This window comes from Ovis aries, chromosome 24 (genome assembly GCF_016772045.2).
Source record: "Ovis aries strain OAR_USU_Benz2616 breed Rambouillet chromosome 24, ARS-UI_Ramb_v3.0, whole genome shotgun sequence".
In the NCBI taxonomy this organism is placed as follows: Eukaryota; Metazoa; Chordata; class Mammalia; order Artiodactyla; family Bovidae; genus Ovis; species Ovis aries.
The window spans coordinates 26,282,451-26,303,864 of NC_056077.1; the positions used below are offsets into that span (position 1 = coordinate 26,282,451).

The 21,414-nt window shown below is 52.4% G+C and overlaps 1 protein-coding gene across 2 annotated transcripts in view; it reads left to right on the top strand.

Annotated features, from left to right (window-relative positions):
- The first annotated feature begins 4,062 nt into the window (after positions 1-4,062).
- Positions 4,063-21,414, top strand: part of SBK1 (SH3 domain binding kinase 1) — a 53,228-nt gene continuing 35,876 nt past the window's right edge. The window contains exon 1 of one of the 2 annotated variants that reach the window (XM_027962090.2): positions 4,063-4,894. The gene's annotated coding sequence lies outside the window, so the exon portion shown is untranslated. Of the gene's footprint in view, positions 4,895-7,810; positions 20,592-21,414 lie in introns of those variants that run through there. The other variant, XM_027962091.3, reaches the window with a different exon arrangement.

Sequence of the window (21,414 nt, forward strand, 5' to 3'; positions counted from 1 at the left end):
GCGGTATATCGTAAATGTTTATGTGTGTGTGTGTTCACTCAATTGTGTCTGACTCTTTGCGACCCCCGTGGACTGTAGCCTGCCCGGCTCCTCTGTCCATGGGATTTTCCAGGCATGAATACTGGAGTGGGTTGCCATTTCCTCCTCCAGGGGATCTTCCTGACCCAGGGATCCGACTGTCATCTCTTATGAATCCTGCGTTAGCAGGCGGATTCTTAACCACTAGCGCCGTCTGGGAAACCCATCATAAATGTTTACACTTGCCTAATTAACACACGCACAAATAGAGTGCAAGACAGATATTCCACTCACAAGACAACCACAGGGTTCATAAAGGACACTGACTCAGGGATAACCCATGAGGTCAGGGGAGAGTGTAATCTGAGATGGGACAAGCTCTTAATGTTCCATAAATGTTCTTGGTTATCAACCCCATCAGAAAATTGTCATGCCTGAATATATAACTGCATCTAGAAACCATAGCAGAAGCTTACATTTAAGTCTCTTCAGAAGCCTGGGCCAGACTCCTCTGACGCCTGAGACAGTTCTGTGAGCGGAGCCTGAGCCCAGGAGGATGGCTGGGGCTGACCCTAAGTATCAAGGGTTGCAGGCCTGACTCCAGTCCCCCAGAGCTGGTGGGACTGCCCCTGCTGATGCATTTTTGGCCCATAAGTCTGGTGCCGGGGCAGTCTCTCTTGGAGGGGGTTAAATGGCTTAGATGTAGTGCTCAGACTCTTCCCAGGATGCCTGGGGCAGTTTGGAGATGCCTGATGACTAATCTTCTCTCTCCAGGCTGAAGTCAGAGCGGGTGGGACCCAGAGTCTCAGGCTCCTGAGAACTGGGTCTGAGCCTCCACCCCCCCACCCTCAGCCCAAGAGCCAGACCCAGCCACCCAAACAGGAGACAGAGCTTCACAGCCACTGAGAATTAAAACCTATTGATTTTCCCCATTAGCTAGAGAAGGCCATCAGAGTGCATTAAAACCAGGCAAAGCACCAGCATCATGAATAATTAACATCCACAAATGACAACCCCAGGGGGCCCAGGGGAGGGAGAAGGGGTGCCCAGAGGCCTGGGGCACCTGACCCCTTATGACTCCCACCACCCGGGAGTCCTGGCCTGGCCTGACCTCCCCTCCTCTCCTCCTCCATGAATCTCTACTAGTCCTCCTGTCCCCTCTCATTTCCTGTCTCAAAGAAACAAGTCTCCAAGGCAAGCGACCTAGGAAGACAGGAGTGCTGAGAGGAGAGTCAGGTCTGCCCAGCTCTGCTGTGTGTCACTGTGTGACCTCGGGGGAGTCTGCCCCTTTCTGGGCTCATTCCTCTGGCTAAGTCTATAGATCTGTGGTTCCATAGCGAGGGACAGTGATTGGCCCAAAGCACACACACAGCAGGTCTGCAAACAGAGCCCATACTAGGACCTGGGGCCTCCAGTCATCCTCGCTCCCAGTCCAGCCGATAGGGTACCTTTATGCAAACCCCAAAAAAAGAGGTCACTCCCCTTGGATTGACCAGTTGGAAAATGGCACCTGTCCGGGGGAACCAATTAGATGAAAGTGTGCCCTCTAAAGAGGCTAGTTCAAAAGAGATCCCTCTAAGTGGACTGATTTTTTTAACCTTTATTTTTTTAATATTTATTTATTTGGCTCCACTGGTGTCTTAGTTGCAGAACCTGGGAATCTTCGTTCTTCTTTGCGGAATGCAGGATCTTTAGCTGTGGCATGCGAACGCTTAGTTGCAGCACGTGGGATCTAGTTTCCTGACTAGAGATCGAAACCCGGCCCCCTGCATTGGGAGCTCAGAGTCCTAGCCATTGAACTACCAGGGAGATCCTTGGACTAACTTTTAAAAAGACCCTCTTCAGGCTGACCAATAAGAAACAGGAACTCTTTTGAGTGGACCAATGAGAAAAAGGTGCCCTCCCCCAATGAGGTCACAGTTTTAAAGGTGGAAGGCTTGGCAGAGCAAGAGGTAGGGCTGGATATCAGCCCTCACTCACCGTCTGCCAGGGTGCCCTGTGCAGAGTGTGGAGCCTAAGCAACTGTATGTGGGGGCTCCACCGTTTTGGGCCAGGGAGACCCAGATCTGTCCTCCCAGCCAGCATAATTCAATTCACTGAACTGATGTTTCCTTCTAAGCTGCTCCATCTCCCACGCACCGCCTCAGCCCCTCGGCTGGCCCAGGTCCCTGCTTCCATCCTCCTCCCACCCAGCCTTCCTCCTCAGAGCCCCAGGAGAAGCAATTCGGGAATGAATACCTCCTACATCTCTGACCGTGCCTGCATCTTCTTCCTGCCTTGCAAGGCACCATGCATCCCCCCTTCTTTTTTGTTTCTTAAAGATTTATTTATTTATTTTTGGCTAGGCGGGGTCTTTGTTGCTGCACATGGACTTTCTCTAGTTGCAATGATGGGGGTTACTCTCTAGTTGCGGCGAGCAGACTTCTCATTGTGGTGGCTTCTCTTGTTGCGGAGTGCGGGCTTCAGCACTTACGGCACACAGGCTCAGGAGTCGTGGTGCATGAGCTTAGTCGCTCCATCGCAGGCAGGATCGTCCCAGACCAGGGATCGAATCCATGTCCCTGGCACTGGCAGGTGGATTCTCAACCACTGGACCAGCAAGAAAGCCCTATGCATCCTTTCATGAGTCTTTGCAGGGACTCTGCCCTCTCTGCTGGTGATACCCCACCTCTCGAGCCCCTGGGGAAACTCTATTCACGCTCAAACTCAGCTTAAAGACCTTCGCTGCTGCTCACTCTCTTCCTTAAACATACCAGCTAGTTCTTGCCTCTGAGCCTTTGCAGCTGCTGACCCTTCTTCCATCCAGATATTCCCACTGGCTCCTCTTCGCGCTGGTCACAGCTCCAGTGTCACGCCGTGGGAGGTCTGCCCTGAACACCCTATCCAACCACCTCCTGGTTAGTCTCCCTCACCTCTCCTTGATTTCTGTTTTCATAAGCCTTTTCACAAGCTGAATTTTTCCTTTGTTTATTGGTGATTCCAGGTCCACAATGAATGGCTATGCATGTTGTAAGTTGCAGAGGAGGTGAGTGAGGCTAAAGGCCACCTTGCGACTCACATTACAAGCTGGGTGCTGGGGAGAGGGGTTGGGGGCTGTGGAAGAGGCTGCACCTGCCCAGCGGGAGCGCCCTCCCTAATTCGCACACTGCCAGGCCACCAGGTATACAAATTTCAGCCCCAGTGGCTTCCAGCTGTGACAGGACAGGTGTCTGCTGTCTCCGTTGCTGTATGTCCAGTGCCCAGCACAGTGCCTGGCACATAGCCGGTGCTCAAGCATTTTCTTTCATTAAAAAAAAATATTTATTTATTTGGCTGCAACGGGTTGCAGCCTGTGAACTCCTAGTTGTGACATGTGGTTTCAGTTCCCTGACCTGGAACTGAACCTGGGCCTCAGCATTGGGAACGTGGAGTCTTAGCCACTGGACCCCAGGGAGGTCCTGCAATAAACATTTTTCAAGCAAACAAACCTTACTCAGATTCCTCCACTCCCATCCACTCCTTACACTCTTCAGTAGAATGCACCACGCATGTGGTCCATCTCTGGGGCTGTGTATGGTTCATCTAGCGGGGGATCCCACAGGAAGCCAGGGACAAAACTGGCCCCAGACTTGGTGACGGTAATTGTTTGTTAAGAGAATGCCAAGGGGCCCCAGGAGTGGGATGTGTAAATGAAGGAGTCCTGGCAATGCTCCCTAGAACTCAGTGCCCTGACCTTGCCAGGGACTCTGCCCTGAGCCCCCAGTCTAATCCAGCTTCCTGGAGGCGCATTTGGTGGGGTCAGGCGGCCAGGGCATTCTGTTCGAAATCCAGATGCCGAGCGCTGCATAGTCACTCACGGGCAGGAGGTGGCATCAGAGGGTCCCGCAGGGGGGATGAGGGGGCCAGGCTAGGCTTTTGCGCGGGCAGATCTCAGGCGCCGCCTTCCCTCTGCTCCCTGTGGCCATCCGCCCACTGGCCTCCCAGCTCCGGCAGAGAAGGAGTTAACCTCCCGGCTTCTCAGCGTGAATGTGGAGCTATTAATACCCACAGCCAAGCCGGTGTGCCAGAGCAGCCGCCGCTGGAGGAGCCGGAGGAGCCCTGAGCCCAGGGAGCTCCAGTCCGAGCTGGCACTGGAGCCAGGAGTCCAGGGACCAGAACTTTTCTCGTGGACAGCGTGGGCACCGTGCCAACCTCATCTGGTCCTCGCCCACCTTTCAGCTTCAGGTCCCGACCCTCCCTCTTGGAGGCCACCCATGCCACCCACCCCCCCGGGGAGAACAAACTTTCTTGGAGAAACCACCTCGATCGCCTGTGCTGGCTGGCCGGGAAGGAGCAGACAGCCGGACAGCCAGATGAACAGATGGACAGGGCATCTGTGAGCCTGTCCTCCGGGTCACGCCTCTGACCAGCTGCAGTGGAGCAGGCAGCCGAGGAGCCTCAGGCACCACCAGGGGTGGCGAGGGGCCCTGCTGGACCTTTGTCCACCGGCCAGCTGCCTCTGAGTCCAGGCGACCGGGAGCTGCTTCCGAGGGCCCAGCCGCGGGGCTGGAAGGTCCGTGACTCAGGACAGCCGATCCCATCAGACAGAGCCACGGGCTCTCCCACTCACCGAGGCGACGGGTAACCTGAGTGAAAAGGCACAGGTGGCAGGTGGGCAAGCGCAGGTGCAGGGTCCCGAGGCCAACAGGCTACTGACCCTGGAGCACGCTGGCTCGGGGAGCCCTGCCCAGGCGAGGGACGATGCTGTCGAGGCCGCCACCGGCCGCCCCTGCCCCGTCCTGGAGCTGCCTCCGGCCTGGCCCCTGCGCTGTGGGAAGGAGGATGTGCCAGCCTTCTGCTTCGTCTGTTTCCACAGGGAGGAGGAGGAGGAGCTGCTGGAAGAGGTCCCACTGCAGAGGTCAGTGCCCGAGGTGGGCAGTGGGTGGGCAAGGTGAGGGCACAGGACTTGGGAAGGGGCCCCTTGGGGGCCGGGGGTCCTGCTTCTGAGTTCCTCTGTCCACTGCTTACCAGCCCATCCCTCCTTCCTGTGTCAGACTCCCAGATCTCTCACCAGGGTACCCCACAGCCTCCTCCCTGTCTCTCCCATCCTGCCCCCACAGTGACTCTCCTGTCTGTTCCCCCTGTGGTCATGCCCCTTCTGCTCAGAGTCTTCTGTGACTCCCAGCTCCCACACAGTGAAGTCAACACTCAGCTGGACATTCAAGGCCTGTGAGATCAGATCAGCCCCACCCACCTCATCTTCGCTCTTCTCCCCTGTATTCACCCTCCATGAAACCCTGCCCAGACTTGCCTTCCCCTAGCTCCCCTCCTTCCAAGCCCAGCTGCCATACCTCCTCCTCCAAGAAGCCCTCCAGGAAGCCCCTGCCCCATCCCAAGCTGAGAGTCACCTTTCCTACCTACACTGCACTGACACTTTTTAGTGTTAGGTTTTTGTTGAATTAATAAGTGGAAATGTCTTCATGTGCGTACTCACGCATGTGTGTGTGTGTCTGTATAAAAGAAAGGGAGGGGAGGGGATGGAAGGCTTGTGTGTCTAGGTGATTGGGTATTTGGGGGTGAGTGTGTATGTGTGTGTGTGTATGTTTGTGGCACTAGGTGTGAGTTCTACGTACTCATGGTATGGGGCAGGGTGTGCACTGGGCCCGGAGGGGTGAGGGATTCATGCCCTACAGATCAGCGTCTCTTTGGCCACCTCTTCCCACCCCCACGTTCAGGGAAACCCAGGCTCCAGCCAAGTGCATTTCCCAAGCTGTGACCACAGGCTCCGGGAATAGATGCAACATCTGTAGGGGAGACAGGGGTCACCTCTGCTCCAGCCCAGCCCGCCCACACCTCCATCACCACCTGAGTCAGCACTGCCCTGGGTGGGGAGAAGGGCAGGCTCAGTGCCAGCCCAGGTGTGCCCTCCTGGCCCCTAGCAGGAGGGCGGGGGCTCCTGCAGCCTGGGACAGGCTCCTCCCTAAATCTCACTGGTGGGCCTGGGTGTGTCATTTGTCTTCCATGGGCCTCTGTCTTCTCATGTGTGGAACAGTGGGCTCCTCTGTGCATGGTGCATGATCATCAGTTCATCCTTCAGCAGTGACTGGGTACTCAGAGCGCCAGGACCCCAGCGCTCTTGGGGTCCAGCCTGCTAGGAGAGACCTCGATCACACGGATCAGTTTGGCGGTGATGGGCACTGGTTGGGCATGAGTGCACTGTGCTCAGGGAGTGAGGGGGAGAGACTGACCACCCCGGCCCACGGGAACCCTGGGAGCCCCTGCAGGTCTGTCTTAAAGGACAGGTCCTCTTCCAGGTACAGAGTGAAGTTTTCTAAAAACATTTTATTTTGTATTGGAGTATAGCCAGTTAACAAAATTGTAATAGTTTCTGATGGACAGACATATATACACATGCATGCTTTCTCCCCCAACACCCTTCCCATCCAGACTGCCACATAATACTGAGCAGAGCTCCCTGAGCTACCCAGTAGGTCCTTGTTGGTTATCCCTTTTAAATATAGCAGTGTGTACGTGACCTCCCCGAACTCCCTAACTATCCCTTCCCCCCATCCTTCCCCCGACCCCGGCAACCATAAGATGGTTCTCCACGTCTGTGAGTCTAGGAGTGAAGTTAAGGAAAGGCCATTCCAGACAGCGGAGATGGAGAGAGAGCAAAGACCCAGTGGCGTGAGAAAGAAACTGTGTGGGCATGGTGGGCATGGGGCTGGCAGGGTCTGCAGGGGTCAGGTCACCAGGGGTCTTGACTGCTGAGCCCAGGACTTGATCTATAGGTGATAGAGCGAGCTGTGGGGAGGGTGTTGAAGCAAAATGGAACGAGTTAGGTGATTCAGTGAGACCACAGGTGTGGAAATGTTTCCCGAACAAAACAATGGACTCCTGAGAGCATCACTGTTTTCATAATAGGAACTCAAAATTCTCGTTGAATGATTGAATGAATGGATGGATGGATGAGATGTGGGGAGATGGAACATCAGAACCACTGAGCTGATTGTTAAAAAAAATACACACTCCCAGGCCCTGCCCTGGAGACTTCGTGGCCTCACGTCTCAGAGGGGATGAATATATATTTCTAATCAGCCCCCCACCAGGTGGGGCTTCCCTGGTGGCTCAGTGGTGAAGAATCCACCTGATTGAGACCCAGTTTCAATCCCTGGGTCAGAAAGATCCCCTGGAGAAAGAAAAGGCAACCCACTCCAATTTTCTTGTCTGGGAAATCCCTTGGACAAGGAGCCTGGTGGGGCTACAGTCCATGGGGTCACAGAGAGTCAGACAGGATGGAGTGACTAAACAATAACCAACCCCCACCAGGTGGGCAGCTTGAATAAACCAGCATTTGGGAAACCCCAGAATGAGACAGGGATGGGCTCTAGAGTCAGGCAGTCATGAGATCCTGCCCTCTTCCCTCATCTCCCCATCTTCCTCCTCCAACTCTGGGGACTCCTCCTGTAGGGCATGCCCCTCAGCCTCTTGTCCTGGCAGTATGGTGACCTGCATTGGCAGAATCTGGTCTCCTTTCCAGCTGGTGGGTACTGGCCCTTTAAGATCTGGAGAGGGGACACCACCAGGCTGGGCAAAGACAGTGACCACAGGTGCCAGGTGGTGAAGCTAAAAATACTGAGTGATGTGGACGCCCAGGCTGCAGGAGCCAGGCAGTGCTAGTGGGTAGTGTTGGCGGGGGGAGGTTCTGGAGTGTTTTTTTCCCTAGTGGAGGAGGGGCAGTGAGCAGTGAGGTTTGGTGGGGTCACCTTGGGGGTTTAGAGGAGCCTGCTCCCCAACCCCACCACTCTCAGCCTTTCTCCAGCCCCTGGAAGGCGCCAGGTTTCACTCCCAATTTGCTGCCGTGTTTAGCTGCCCCAGGGCGTGCTAATTCTGCAGCATCCTGCTTCTCTGGGATGCCGGGGAAGTCCTTTCTTCTCTTTGAGCCTCTGTAAAATTAAAGAGCTGCTGGGGCGCTTTTAGGGATAGAGATGCAAGAAGGAATGTAGGGAGACCAGTTCCCTCATTTGTGGGTTCAACAAAGATTCCCCAAGGCTTCCCAGGACTAGAGGCTGAGGCCAAAGAGATGAACACGAATCAGGCATTTCCCTGGAAGAGCCAGGGAACACGCGCTGAAACAATGGCTTGCAGTGCAACGTGCTGCCATTGAGGTGTGAACTCCGTTTCTGTTTGGGGCTGAAGTGAGAAACCGCCCCCACCAAGAACTCATCTGCATTTAATGAGAACTTGTCAACAAAAGCATCGCCCACCAGCCATCTCTATTTGATGTCTGATGCGTGATTAGGTGAGGCTCCACTGAAACCACATGTGCTTCAAAGGGCAGACCCTCCCTGGCTGCTCAGGCAAGGTCCAGAGAGGGCTGGGCGGGGCCGGGGGAGACTCTGCTCCACTCTGTCTTTTGGGGACCCAGGCTCCGCCCACCTGTGATGCCGTCATCACCCAGGGCTTTAGAATCCACTGGATTCTCTGCTTTCACAGGCAGTCAAAGAAGGGTGGAGATCACATGGAAGGGTTTTCCAAACCAAAGCTGCAAGTGGCCTACTTCACTCCTGCCCACGCTGTGTGGCCAGGGCAGCTAATTACAAGAGAAACCTCGGGAACATAATCCTGTTGTGAAGATGATATGTTTGGTATACATGAAAGCACTTGGCACAGAAGAGGTGCCCAGCATGTTTGCGCGGAAATTCTGCAGACTTCACTGAGCACCCTCAGTGGACTAGTCCTAGAAACTGGACAGAGAAAACACATCTCACTGCTCTCATTGGATTTTTTTTTTTTTTTTTTTTGGCCCTGCAGTGCAGCATGCAGGATCTTAGTTCCCTGATCAGGGATTGAACTCATGCCCCTTGCATTGGGAGCATGGCGTCTTAACGACTGGACCACCAGGGAATTCCCTCTCACTGAGCTTTTATCAAAGTGGGAGTCAAACAAAACACAAGTAAACAAACAAATGCAATCACCCACTGTTGGGACTTCCCTAGTGGTTCAGTGATGAAGAATCTCCCTTGCAATGCAGGGTACATGGATTCAGTCCCTGTTCAGGGAACTAAGATCCCACACGCCGCCTAGCAAGAAAGCTTGGGTACCACAACTACTGAGTCCACGCACCGCAACAAAAACACCCCATGTGACACGACGAGCAGCCCGCGTTCTTTAACGAAGACCCAATGCAGTCAAATAAGTAAACAAATATTATATATTTTAGAAAAAGATACTGTTAAGGAAATTACCAGAGTCATGGTAGGGAAACACCACTTGGCATAAGGGGGAGGGGAGGTAGGAACAATTCATCTGAGACCTCAAGAAAGAGAAGGAGCCAAGCAGAGTTGAGGGAGAGGTATTCCCGGCATAGAGAATAGGGAGGGCAAAGGCCCAGAGGCAGGTCAGAGTTTGGGGAATGTGAGAAAATATCAGGTCAGTATGGCCAGGGCAGGTAAGTGATGGGGAGAGAGACATGGGCAATGAAGGGAGACAGGGATGGGCTGGATCATACAGGCCTTATGGGCCTTCATGAGGAGGATGGATTTTATTCTGGTATAAAATGTGACTGGAAAGGGGGGAAGTGGCATAAGTTGATTGCCATCTTAAGCGATCACTTGGGCTCCTCTGGGGAGAATCCGTGGCAGCCAGGCCAGAGCAGACACCAGAAATCAGTGTGGAAGTCATGGTGGTGACGGAGGGGGGCCGTGGTGTCGGCCTGGACCAAGGTGTCCCTAGGGCGTGGGAGAAATAGACACTTTCTAGATAGATTTAGGAGACAGAACTTGCTGATGGGTTAAACGAAGGGAATCAAGGATGAATCTGAGGTTTCTAGGCTGGATAAATGTGTGGATGAGGGGAAGGCTCAAGGGCGGGAAGAGAGAGAGCGGGAAATTCAGGAATTCAGCCATAGAGGTTTTCAACCTGGAAGCACATGAGACGCCCAAGTGAAGATGTCAAAGGAGGAGTTGGTACTAAGAGACTGGAGCTCAAAGCAGGAGTCTGTGGGCCACCTAGGAGATATCAGAGACTGTGGCATGAAGGTGGCTTTGAAAGCCATGAGGTCACACTGGAGGGACAGAGGAGAGGCCCCAGGATGGAGCCCGGAGGAACACTACCAATGTGAGGTCACGTGGAGGAGATGCTAACAGGGCGGGAGAGAAATAAAGTAGGAGGAAAACCAGGAGCGTGGGTAGCCATGGAAACCAAGAGACGAGTGTCTCAAGGCAGAGAGAGAGGTGGACAACTGGCTTCAAAGATGCTGAACAGCCAAGGAAAAGGAGAATCGATCTAGCAGCACAGAAGTCGAAAGTGACCTGGATAATTACAGTTCCTGGCGGGGTGGAGACGGGAGCAGGGGTGAGTGGAGACTTCCGGTTAAAAATGGTGGACTGAATACACACATTTAAGTTATCTGCATCCTGAAACCCCATGAAAAAGAAACGAGTGGGTTTTACTTTTTTCTTTTCCCTTATGGTTTATTACAAGATATTGAATATAGTTCCCTGTGCTATACATCGGGACCTTGTTGCTTATCTATTTAATATATAGTAGTGTGTATCAATTAATCCCAAACTGCTAATTTATCCCTCCCCCTTCCTTTCCTCTTTGGTAACCACAAATTTGTTTTCTATGTGAGTCTGCTTCTGGTTTGCAAATAAATTCGTCTGTACCATGTTTCAGATTCACATATGTGACATCATCTGATACTTGTCTTTGTCTGACTTACTTCATTTAGGACGATCATCTCGAGATCCAGCCATTTTCCTGCAAATGGCATTATTTCATTTTTACGGCTGAGTAATATCCCACTGCGCATAATATACCACCTCTTAGTTATCCATTTGTCTATCAGTGGACATCGAGATTGTTTCCACATCTCGGCTATTGTAAACAGTGCTTCTACGAACATTGGGGGCACGTGCATCTTTTCAAACTAGGGTTTTCCCTGAATATATGGCCCAGCAGTAGGAATGTAGGGTTGTGGGGCAACTCTATTTTAGCTTTTTAAGGAAACTCCATACTGTGTCTACAGTGGCTGCATCGATTACATTCCCACCAACAGTGTAAGCCCTTTTCTCCACGTGTGAGTGGGTTTTAAGGTGCGAACTACTGCAACTTTAGTTGTTTAAAACCAAATTGATTATCTTACTGACTATATGTCAAAAGTCCAACATGGGTCTCCCTGGGCTAAAGTCAAGATGTTGACAGGGCTGCTCTTGGGAACTCTTTCTGGAAGAACTTTCTGGAAGTTCCAGGGAAAATCCACCCCCTTATCTTTTCCAAGGTACCGCCTTCCAGAGGGCCCCCCTCCTTCCAGCAAGGCAGCGTCTCTCTGGCCCTGCTTCTCTCAACATCTTTCTTGGACCACAGCTGGGAAAGGTTCTCAGCTTTTAATGCTGCATGCTATTATCTTGGGCTCACCTGAACAAGCCAGGATTATCTTCCCATCCCAAGGTCCTTAACCTTAATCACACCTGCAAAGCCTCTTTCTGTCACCTAAGGTAACATACTCCCAGGTTCTGGGGATGACGACATAGACATTAATGGAATTAGGTGGGGCATTATTCTGCCTCCCACAGCATGAATCAGCAAGAACTTAAACAGCGAAAAAGGAGACAAGAGCAACACGACGTTGGAATCTAGAAAACAGATGAACATGGTGAGGGATATAGCGGTCCGGTGACGTGGCGCCTCAAGGGAACCCTAAATTGGGCATGAGAAAAAAAAAACAAGGGGCACCACAATTTCCACCACAAAACCTCAAAAGGCCCTAGTGTTAATGGACTAAGTACCTCTGGAAGGGGGAGTAAAGCTAGGGCCAAAACCAGGAGGATTGGTCTAAGAAGGGCTTTAATTCTCAGATTTCTTTCCCTGCTCAGCTCCGCAGGGCAGCTGCCCCTCCCCCACCCTGACAAAGACTGAAGGCTTATTCCCCAGCGAGGATAAAACACAGGGTCTGTGAACTGGAGGACAGGGCACCATGAGGATAAGGAGGAGTTCTATGCTCTACTGGAGGGATTATTTGAATATTTGCATCTTGAATGCGGGGTGTCCTGCCCCTGCCCCCATCACCTGGAGCGTCCTTCCCCCGTCGGCTCCCAGCACAGTGAAATCTGGTCCAGACTCTCCAGGCAGGACACAGCAGAGTTCACTCCCTTCAGCCTCGGAATATGTTGACAATGGGTATTTTGTTCTTGCTGGTCTCTTATTTCCGGTTTTAGTTCTCTTCTCTCCCTGCATGCATGCAAAGTTGCTTCAGTCTTGTCCAACTCTGTGAGATCCCGTGGACCGTAGCCCGCCAGGCTCCTCTGTCCGTGGAATTCTCCAGTCATGAATACTGGAGTGGGTTGCCATGAGCTCCTCCAAGGGATCCTCCCAACCCAAGGATCATACCTGTGTCTCTTACGTCTCCTGCATTGGCAGGCCGGTTCTTTACCACTAATGCCACCTGGAGAGCGCCCCCCAAAAAACTACTACAATACTCAGAGATTTAGGAATATATATTGTAACTATGAAATGAAAACTAGATGCTATTTTGAAAGAAAACAAACCTCCGAGGATGAACAAAACAAAAAAGTTCTTAAAATTTAAGAATATTATAGCAATGGGAGTTTGGGGTTAGCAGATGCAAACTAGTATACATAGAATGGATAAACTACAGGTCCTACTCTACAGAACAGGAAACTATCTTCAATATCCTGTGGTGAGTCAGAATGAAAAGGAATATGAAAGAGAATATATATTATATATGTATATATGTACATATATATGTATGTATAACTGAATAAGTTTGCTGTACAGCAGAAATTAACACAACATTGTAAATCAACTGTACTTCAATTTTCAAAAAAAAGTATCCTAGCAGATTTCAGTTCAGATCAGTTCAGTCACTCAGTCGTGTCCAACTCTTTGCGACCCCATGGACTGCAGCATGCCAGGCTTCTCTGTCCATCACCAACTCCCAGGGCCTACTCAAACTCACATCCATCGCGTCAGTAATGCCATCCAATCATCTCATCCTCTGTCATCCCCATCTCCTCCCACCTTCAATCTTTCCCAGCATCAGGGTCTTTTCCAACGTGTCGGTTCTTTGCATCAGGTGGCCAAAGTATTGGAGTTTCAGTTTCAGCATCAGTCCTTCCAATGAATATTCAGGACTGATTTCCTCTAGGATTGATGTTCCTTTAAGACTGACTGATTTCCGTCAATCCTAAAGGAAATCAGAGCAGGAATGGAAAACATTTAAAACAGTTAGGACAGGGATTCCCTGGTGGCTCAGTGGTGAATCCGTCTGCCAATGCAGGAGACACGGGTTCGATCCCTGGTCCAGGAAGATCCCACATGCCGAGGAGAAACTAAGCCCATGCGCCACAACTACTGAGCCTGCACTCTAGAGCCCGGGAACTGCAACTGCTGAGCGCACACGCAGCAACCACCGAAGGCCAAGCAGCTTAGAGCCTCTGCTCTGCAACGAGGGAAGCCACCGCAATGAGAAGCTCATGTGCCGAAGTGAAGACCCAGTGCAGCTGAAAGAAAGAAAGAAGGAGAAAAGGAAGAAAGGGAAGGAACAGCCCCATTAAAGAAGGGGGCAAAAGATCTGAACGGTCACTAGGTCAAAGATGATATACAGACAGCAGATAAGCTTATAAAGATGCTCAACATCAGATGTCATCAGGAAATGGCAAATTCAAACCACAGTGAGATACATTTACACACTGACCCAAAATATTGACAGCTACGAATGCTGGGGAGGATGTGGAGCAACAGGAACTCTCGTTCATTGCTGTGAGAACTCAAAAACGATACAGTCACTTTGGAAGACGGTCTGCCAGTTTCTTACAAAGCTAAACATAGTCTTACCATATGATCCAACAATAGCGTTCCTTGGTGCTCACCCAAATGAGTTGAAAACGTATGTCTGAACAAAACCCTGCACATGGATGTTTATAAAAGCTCTTTTTCATAATTGCCTGAAAACTTGGGAGCATCTAAAATGTCCTTCAACAGGCGAATAGATGAACAAACTATGATATATCCACACAATGAAATATCATTTGCTGATAAAAATGAGCCATGAAGCCCCAAAAAGACATACAAGAATCTTAAATGCATATGGCCTTGGTGGCTCAGTGGTAAAGAACCTGCCTGCTGATGCAGGAGACGGGGGTTCAATTCCCGGGTCAGGAAGGTCCCCTGGAGAAGGAAGCCTACTCAAGATTCTTGCCTGGGAAATCCCACGGACAGAGAAGCTATAGTCCATGGGGTTGCAAAGAGTCAGACATGACTCAGCGGCTAAACAACAACCACCCCACAAGGTGAAAGAAGCCAGTCTGAAAAGGCTATGAGCTGTATGCCTCCAACTCTATGACATTCTGAAAAAGTCAACACTAGAGACAGGAAAAAGATCAGTGGTTGTCAGGGGCTGGTGGGGAGCGCGGAGTGAGTAGGTGGAGCTCGGAGGATTTTTAGGGCCGTGGAACTATTCTGTACAATACTGGAAAGATGGGTCCGTGACCCCATCCATCTGTCAAAACCCATAGGCTGTACGACAGAGGGAGCCCTCATGTAAACTATGGATTTTAGTTAATATTAGTTTATCAGCACTGGTTCATCAATTGTAACAAGCTCACCACACTAATGCAAAATGCTGATAATCAGGGAAAATGCAGAGGGGGGAGGTATGCATGAAAAGTCTCTGTACTTCGTGTTCAGTTGTTCTATAAAACTAAAACAGAAAATCTATCATAAAAGGGAAAAGGGGGGAAAGAAATCATAGTATCCCACAGAAAGTTGTGTTTCCACACTATGTAAATACTACCAATCTTTTTTTTTTTTTCTTTCCCTTTTGGCTGTGCGGCAAAGTTCCCCAACCAGGGATTGAACCCACGCTCCCTGTAGTGGAAGCACGGAGCCCTAACCACTGGGCAACTAGGAAAGTCCCCAACACTATCAATCGTTTTTTTAAAAAATTTTATTTATTTATATATTTTTGACTGTACCGGGTCTTCGTTGCCGCACGAGGGCTTTCTCTAGTCATGGCAAGTGTGGGCTACTCTCTAGATGCCATAGTGAGATGCAGCCTTCTCACTATGGTGGCTTCTCTGATTGCGGTGCACAGGCTTTAGGGCACGGTCTAAAGGAGGTCTAAACTAGAGGAGGGTGCAGTCGTTGTGGCACATGGCCTTTATAGCCCCGCGGTACGCAGGATCTTCCCGGACCAAGAATCGAACCCATGTCCTCTGCATTTGCAGGTGGATTCTTAACCACTGGACCACCAAGGAAGTCCTGCCAACACTACCAATCTTATCAATACTATGATGCAACTGTTCCTGGAGGGTGGGAGACAGGAAGTGGTCCATGTTCATCTTCCAGCATGAGAAGTGGAGATGAAAAGCATAACCTAAAACATGCTACGCAGGAAACATAGGAATGAAAATTACTAATACTCAGCTAAAAGGATGGAAATGATTGTCCCAAAGCAGTGGGAAATGGGAGTGGGAGGTGCCCGTGTTTCTTGATAGAAATGGATGGAGACGTGTGGTAGAGGGGAGTCCTGAAGAGTCCAGGGCCCAAAGGAGGGGTTGGCCTCGGGAGAAGGGCCTCCCCACCCTCACTGAAGCTGCTGGAAGAAGTGAGAGTGAGGGGCTGGGTGGCTTTGTGCTTTGATAAAAGGAGCCAATGAAACTGCATCCGGTCCACCTGTATTCTCAGTGAAATGGGAACCGTGGTTTGAGAAGTGAGGAGAAGGTGGGAGGACCTTGCCGCTCAGAGGAGGGTGCAGAGGCCAACAGCACCAGCACCCCTGGGCGGCTGGTTAGACATGCAGCTCAGGCCTCACCAAGATTCCTAGGAGAGGTGCAAGCAAATTAAAATTTGAGAAGGCCTGGTCAGAGAGAGTGGGGAAGGGCCATGGCAGGCATACTGGGGTTGTGGGGGGCAGCGAGTGCCCCTTGAAGACCATGAAGGGAAACTCTCTACTTGGTGGGGGACCCTCGGACCAGTGCTGGCTTGTATGGTGCAGGCAGAAAGCAGGTGATGGTTGGGGTTTTGCCAGGCAGGTTCTCCAACAGGAGAGCTGGACACAGCGGGGTGGAGATGAAGGTGCCAGGGAGCAGCCATGGTGATGGTGTGCAGAGCCCAAGCAGGGCACGGTGGACCATCATGGCAGAAGGGGGCTGATGGGCAGTGAGAAAGGGATGGGGCCCGCGGACTGGTGGCCTCGATGGGGTCAAAAAACTGTTGCTTATAGGTACCAGATGAAGAGAATGGAAGGGAAACACAGAGGGAGGTGATCAAAACAGAATCCCAGAGCGGGTGGGGTGTGGGGTAATTATATGGTCTGGGATGTGAGCCTCAGAGGTGGAAGGGAGCAGAGAGGGTTAAAGGTGTCAGGAAAGGCCAGAGAACCAAAAGGCTGAGATCTCCACCCTCCACCTGAGGTTTAAACTCCTAAGGTCTAGTGATGGTGAGAAAAGAGGCTGATTCCTTTGCTCTGGGCGTGGCCGTGCATCAGGACTTCTGAAAGCTCCCGGCCAGACTAGAATGTGCAGCAGAGTTTGAGAACCACAGGTATAGACAAGGATACCCAGGTTCTGACAGAGAGAAAGAGACACAGGGGAGTAACCGGAAGGCTCCCTGGGGCTGGCATCGCTGATGGAGCCTGACCAGGGGGAAAGGGGAAGCCGGGTAGGGGCCGCTTGTGGCAGGTGAGAAGGTGGAGATGTTGCGGTCTTCCCGCTGGAAAACTGAATGTGTGTGCGCCCTCGTGCGTGCGTGCAGGCTTGTGAGACAGACAGAGACCCAGAGACAGCGAGTCCGGCGGCCGGCGAGCCCCTCTTCTGTCCCGCACTGCGGTGAGTTGGCCACTAGAGGGAGCGCCGCGCCCGCACATGCAGGGACGGCACCGCTCGTTCCGTCCGTCTGTCCGTGCTGCTTCGGTCTTTTTCTGACAGAGTTTATGTCCAAGCTCAGATTCTGCAGGTAGATACCCCTGGGTTTAACTCCAGATCCCGCTACTTTTAGGCTGCGTGACCTTAGCCAGTTACCCGACCGCTCTGTGACCCAGTTTCGTCCTCCGTACAGCTGTAACTCTGACCTGAGACAGTTCAGAGGATGAATGAGGTCAGGCGTGTGAAGCGCTGCGCCACACTGGGCGATGGCTAACCCGATCTGACAGTGCCAGAGGTTCTGCCACCGCCTCTGTCTCTCTCTGCTTCTCCTGCAGCCCCTCAGCCCAGCCCTGCCCAGCCTAGATCCAGGGGAAGAAACAGAGGTCAGCTTCTGGAATGTTCCAGAGCAGAGGCAGAGTTAAGGGCGGCCTGTAAGGCAGGAACAAGCCTGGGTGCCTCCCGTTCCTGTTAGTCTTGCTGGTTCTCTTTGTTTGGGAGCAGACTTCACCCTGTGGCTCATTCCTGGCCATGGTCTTCTCCTTCTGACCCCAGGCCTTCTCCTGCTCCTCCAGGCAGCCAGGGGACCAGCAGTTGCCTTTGCCTGGCAGCCATATCATCCTTGAGAAATGTCACCGTCTGGTGCCCCCACCAAGGGCTCAGAAGGGGTGCTCCATCCTAACTGCCCCAGTCCTTCCAGGATCCTGCCCAGACCAGCCAAGAGCTGGCCTACGAGGCCACACCTCGGGGAGAAGTGTCTTCGTGTATCTGTATTCCCAGGCTGGCCGAGGCCGCTGGTATGGAGGTCGCGATGTGTAGAAGACCCACAGAAGCAGCCCCCCTTGTCTTATCCTTGGTCCCTCAGAGGGGGTCTAGCCTTCCTGACTTTTTTTAATCAATGGTTTGCTAACATTTTACAAATCAGATCCAGGTTTCTAACTTCTCCTGGAAAATTAGAAGCTCTGAAATCCTGAGTTCACATTCCCATGTGACAGCAATGGCCCCAGGGGAGGGGAGGCCACCACTCAGATGGGCTAGGGCTCTCCCGCTCACCACTGTCCGCCACCCAGGTCATGCACCCCATTCACAGTCCCTCCCTGGGGACTCAGTGTCTCAGTCTGACTCCATGAAAGGAGAACTGTGCCCGAGAGGCTTCATGTACCTTGTCCATGTTGCAGCCACTGGCCCCAGGCAGGCAGAAATGCAGAGGGAGAGGGGTAGGGTCCCAGAATTGAGAGCAGACCTTCAGGGGCAAGGAATCCAGGGTCCAGAGAGCTGCTTGGTGTCCTCGGCTGTTGGTGGAATTTCACGGTCCAGAGGCTGAAGGCAAATAACACACATACACACACTCCACCCCACTGTCCAGTCAGCAGATCCTGTCACTTCTCATCACTTCTGTTCCTACTACCTGGTCCCTTGCTATCTTGTTTCACTTCGCTGGGTACTGGAGCCTGCTCACTTCCCTTCTTGCGCCGCCAGAGGGAGCCTGTTAAAACCTATAATCCACCTTCTCCCTCCTCTGCTCAAAACCCTCCAAGGACTGCCACTGCTCTCAGAGTCAAAGGCAAAGGCTTACTGTGGCCCTGGATGAACTGTCCCCATCACCTCTCATCTCCTCCCAGGCTCCATCAGCCTCGTTGTTCCTGAGCATCCCCAAGCATACACTCTGGCCTCAGGGCCTTTGCACTGGCTCTTCCCTCTGCCTGCCTGCCCTCATTTCAGCATGGCTCCCTTCCTCCCTCACCTCCTTCAAGTTTCTGCTCAAAAGGAACCTTCTCTGTGAAGACCTCCCGGCTTTATGTCTTCCCTCCATAAATCCTGTGAAGTCCTTTCTTCACATACCCTGTTTGTTGTCTTTTCCCCTCACTACAATGGATGAGGGCAGTGATTTTTCTGTTTTGTTCACTGCAAATGTTGCCTGGTACATAGGAGGCACTTGATAATATTTAGTAATTGAATGGATGAATGAACAAATATGTGAAACGAGGGCAGTAACAATCCCAGTAAGCAGAGTGGCTGTGAGAACTCAGTTAATATGTATCACTCAGGGCCCCAAACTTGGGCTCTAATGCTCTGTGGTTGGTATCTTAGAATTTTTTCTTTTCTTTTTCTGTCTGTGCCATGCAACTTGTGGGATCTTAGCTCCCCAAACAGGGATTGAACCCATGCCCTCAGGTTAGTACAGAGTCCTAACGCTGGACTGCCCGGGTATTCCCAGCAGCTTGCCATTCTTCATCATATCATCTTTCAAGTGTAAGTGAAGTCTGAGTAACGGTGGCACAAGCGAAACTTCCCTGGAGGTCCAGTGGTTAAGACTCTGTGCTTCCACTGCAGGAGGCACAGGTTCAGTCCCTGGTCAAAGAACTACGGTCCTGCATGCCACAGTCAAGGTTGATGTGCTTGGTCTAGCAGCGGCCTGGATACCAGGAAGGTTCCACGTTGGGTGTGCATCAGGGGGCCCCAGGCATCCGTGATGCCCAAGGCAGCATCATGTTCAATAGCAAATATAGAACACTGTGGCAGGCAGAGAGAGAGGTTTGGATAGGAAGGAAAAGCTTCTCTCCTGCTTTCTAGATAAGAAACCTCACATTCTGTAGCTGGCCCTTGTGTCAAGGACACACACCTCACAAACAGTATGTACTCCAGCCATGGGCACTGTTGCTGTTGTAACTCAACGGCCCACGATCAGAGGGAAATAGTGCCCAGCAAGAGAAAGCCCCCAGGCTCCCGGGCCAGCCGCTGCTGTAAGCAATGGGTGGAAGACAAGCCACGCCCCTTCCTCTCGGCCTCAGTTGCCACATCTGTGAGCTGGGAGAGCACCAGGCAGGTTTCCCTCTGAAACCTGGGGGACATGTGGGTGGCAGTCATGGTTCCCGGTCAGGGATTGTAGTGGCTGCTCTGCTAGGAGCCTGGTGGGGGCTCATTTTCAGCCTCCATCTCCGAAATGTTCAAAGGGGGGATAGAGCTTTAACCCCTGAGGGATGGGTAACAGGGCACCAGGTTGTCGATGGGGACTTTAGTAGCATGCATGGCCCGTACCTTCAGGAGGTGGCCGCAGACCCTGATGGTCAGTGCGGGCCCTGGCAGTGGCCTTAGCCCAGTGGAGGCTGCAGATCTGGTGGAAAGGGGAGGTGCCCAGCACTTTGCCTCCGACCCTGTGTCCTGCCTAGGCCCCCATCTCTCTGGAGCCGCTAGGATCGGAGCTATTCTGCCAGATCCACTTAATTAGCCAAGCTCATTAATTCCCACAGGCTTCTCCTCCCCACCTAATTAACTGACTTAATTAGGGCTTGCAGGCCTGGCTCCACCCAGCCTCCCCTCCCTGCTGCAACCCTGCCCACCTCCTCCAGGGCCCTGGCACAGCCCATCCTCTCATCCACTCAGGACCAGGAACCGGTGGGGGCGGGGCTGGGCCCCCCAGCTCTCAGGCCTCCACCCAGTGTCCCTCCTTCTGGTAGGACCAGCCCAGTGCCTCTCCCCTGGCTGCAGCCCAGGACCAAAGGATTGGAAATCGAGAGTGAGAGGTGGGTGGGAAGAGGGATGCAGGTGAGATCAGTGGAATCAGGTGAGAGGAGGCCAGGATGGTGGGGGCTGGAGGGGCTGGGCAGCCAGGTGGTTAGGGGCCTGGACTCCAGAGCTGGCCTGGATTCGAGCCCCAGCTAATGGGTCAGCCTCGGCAACCTCTTCCCTCCCTGCATCTCGGATACAAAATGATCACTCACCCACACAGTAAGTATATTATGAGGTTTAAATGAGTTTATGCTTCAAATCTGGCCAAATGTGTGTTTGTTAAATAAGTAGGAGGGGCTGGAGGAGGGGAGGAGACAGGCAGAAGGGGCCATCCTCAGGGGTCAGGGAGACCCCCCACCCTCAGGCAGGCTCTGGGGTGCAGGCAGTGGACTGGGCCTGGGAACTGCAAGCAGGGGCTGCCAACTGGGAGGGACCCTTGGCCTGTTGTTGTTGTTGAGTCGCCAAGTCGTGTCTGACTGCGACCCCATGGACCGCAGTGCACCAGGCCTCTCTGTCCCTCACGATCTCCCGGAGTTTACCCAAGTTCATGTCCATTGAATCGGTGATGCCATCCAACAGTCTCATCCTCTGTTGCCCCTTTCTCCTCCTGCCCTCAATCTAGAGAAACTCTTGGCCTGGGAGAGGTTAAGAGGACAAGTAGCAAGAAGGGCACAGGACAGGGCGTCCCGTTCCTACTCCAGGGGACGGGAGAGGCTGGCCTTGTTAGCGCAGGACTGCCACGGTCATGCCCCAGTTTCTCCATCTGGGGAAGGTCTAGCCTTCTGCAGGCACCTGGCACACCCTCGATGCTTGATAAATGTCTAGAGACTCATCCCTGAGCAGTGAGGTGACACAAAAAGATGCTCAATGGCCTTCACCTCCCTGGGGACCAAAGCAAAGAAAGCAGGCTGAGCAGGCAGCAGGCAGGATGCAGATTAGACTTGAGGTGGGACTTCCGGGGTTGAGGAGTACAAGATCCGGAAGGTGTGACGGAGAAAAAGTGTGTCTGAGCTGCTGAGAGGGCTCAGGGGAGAGATGGGCA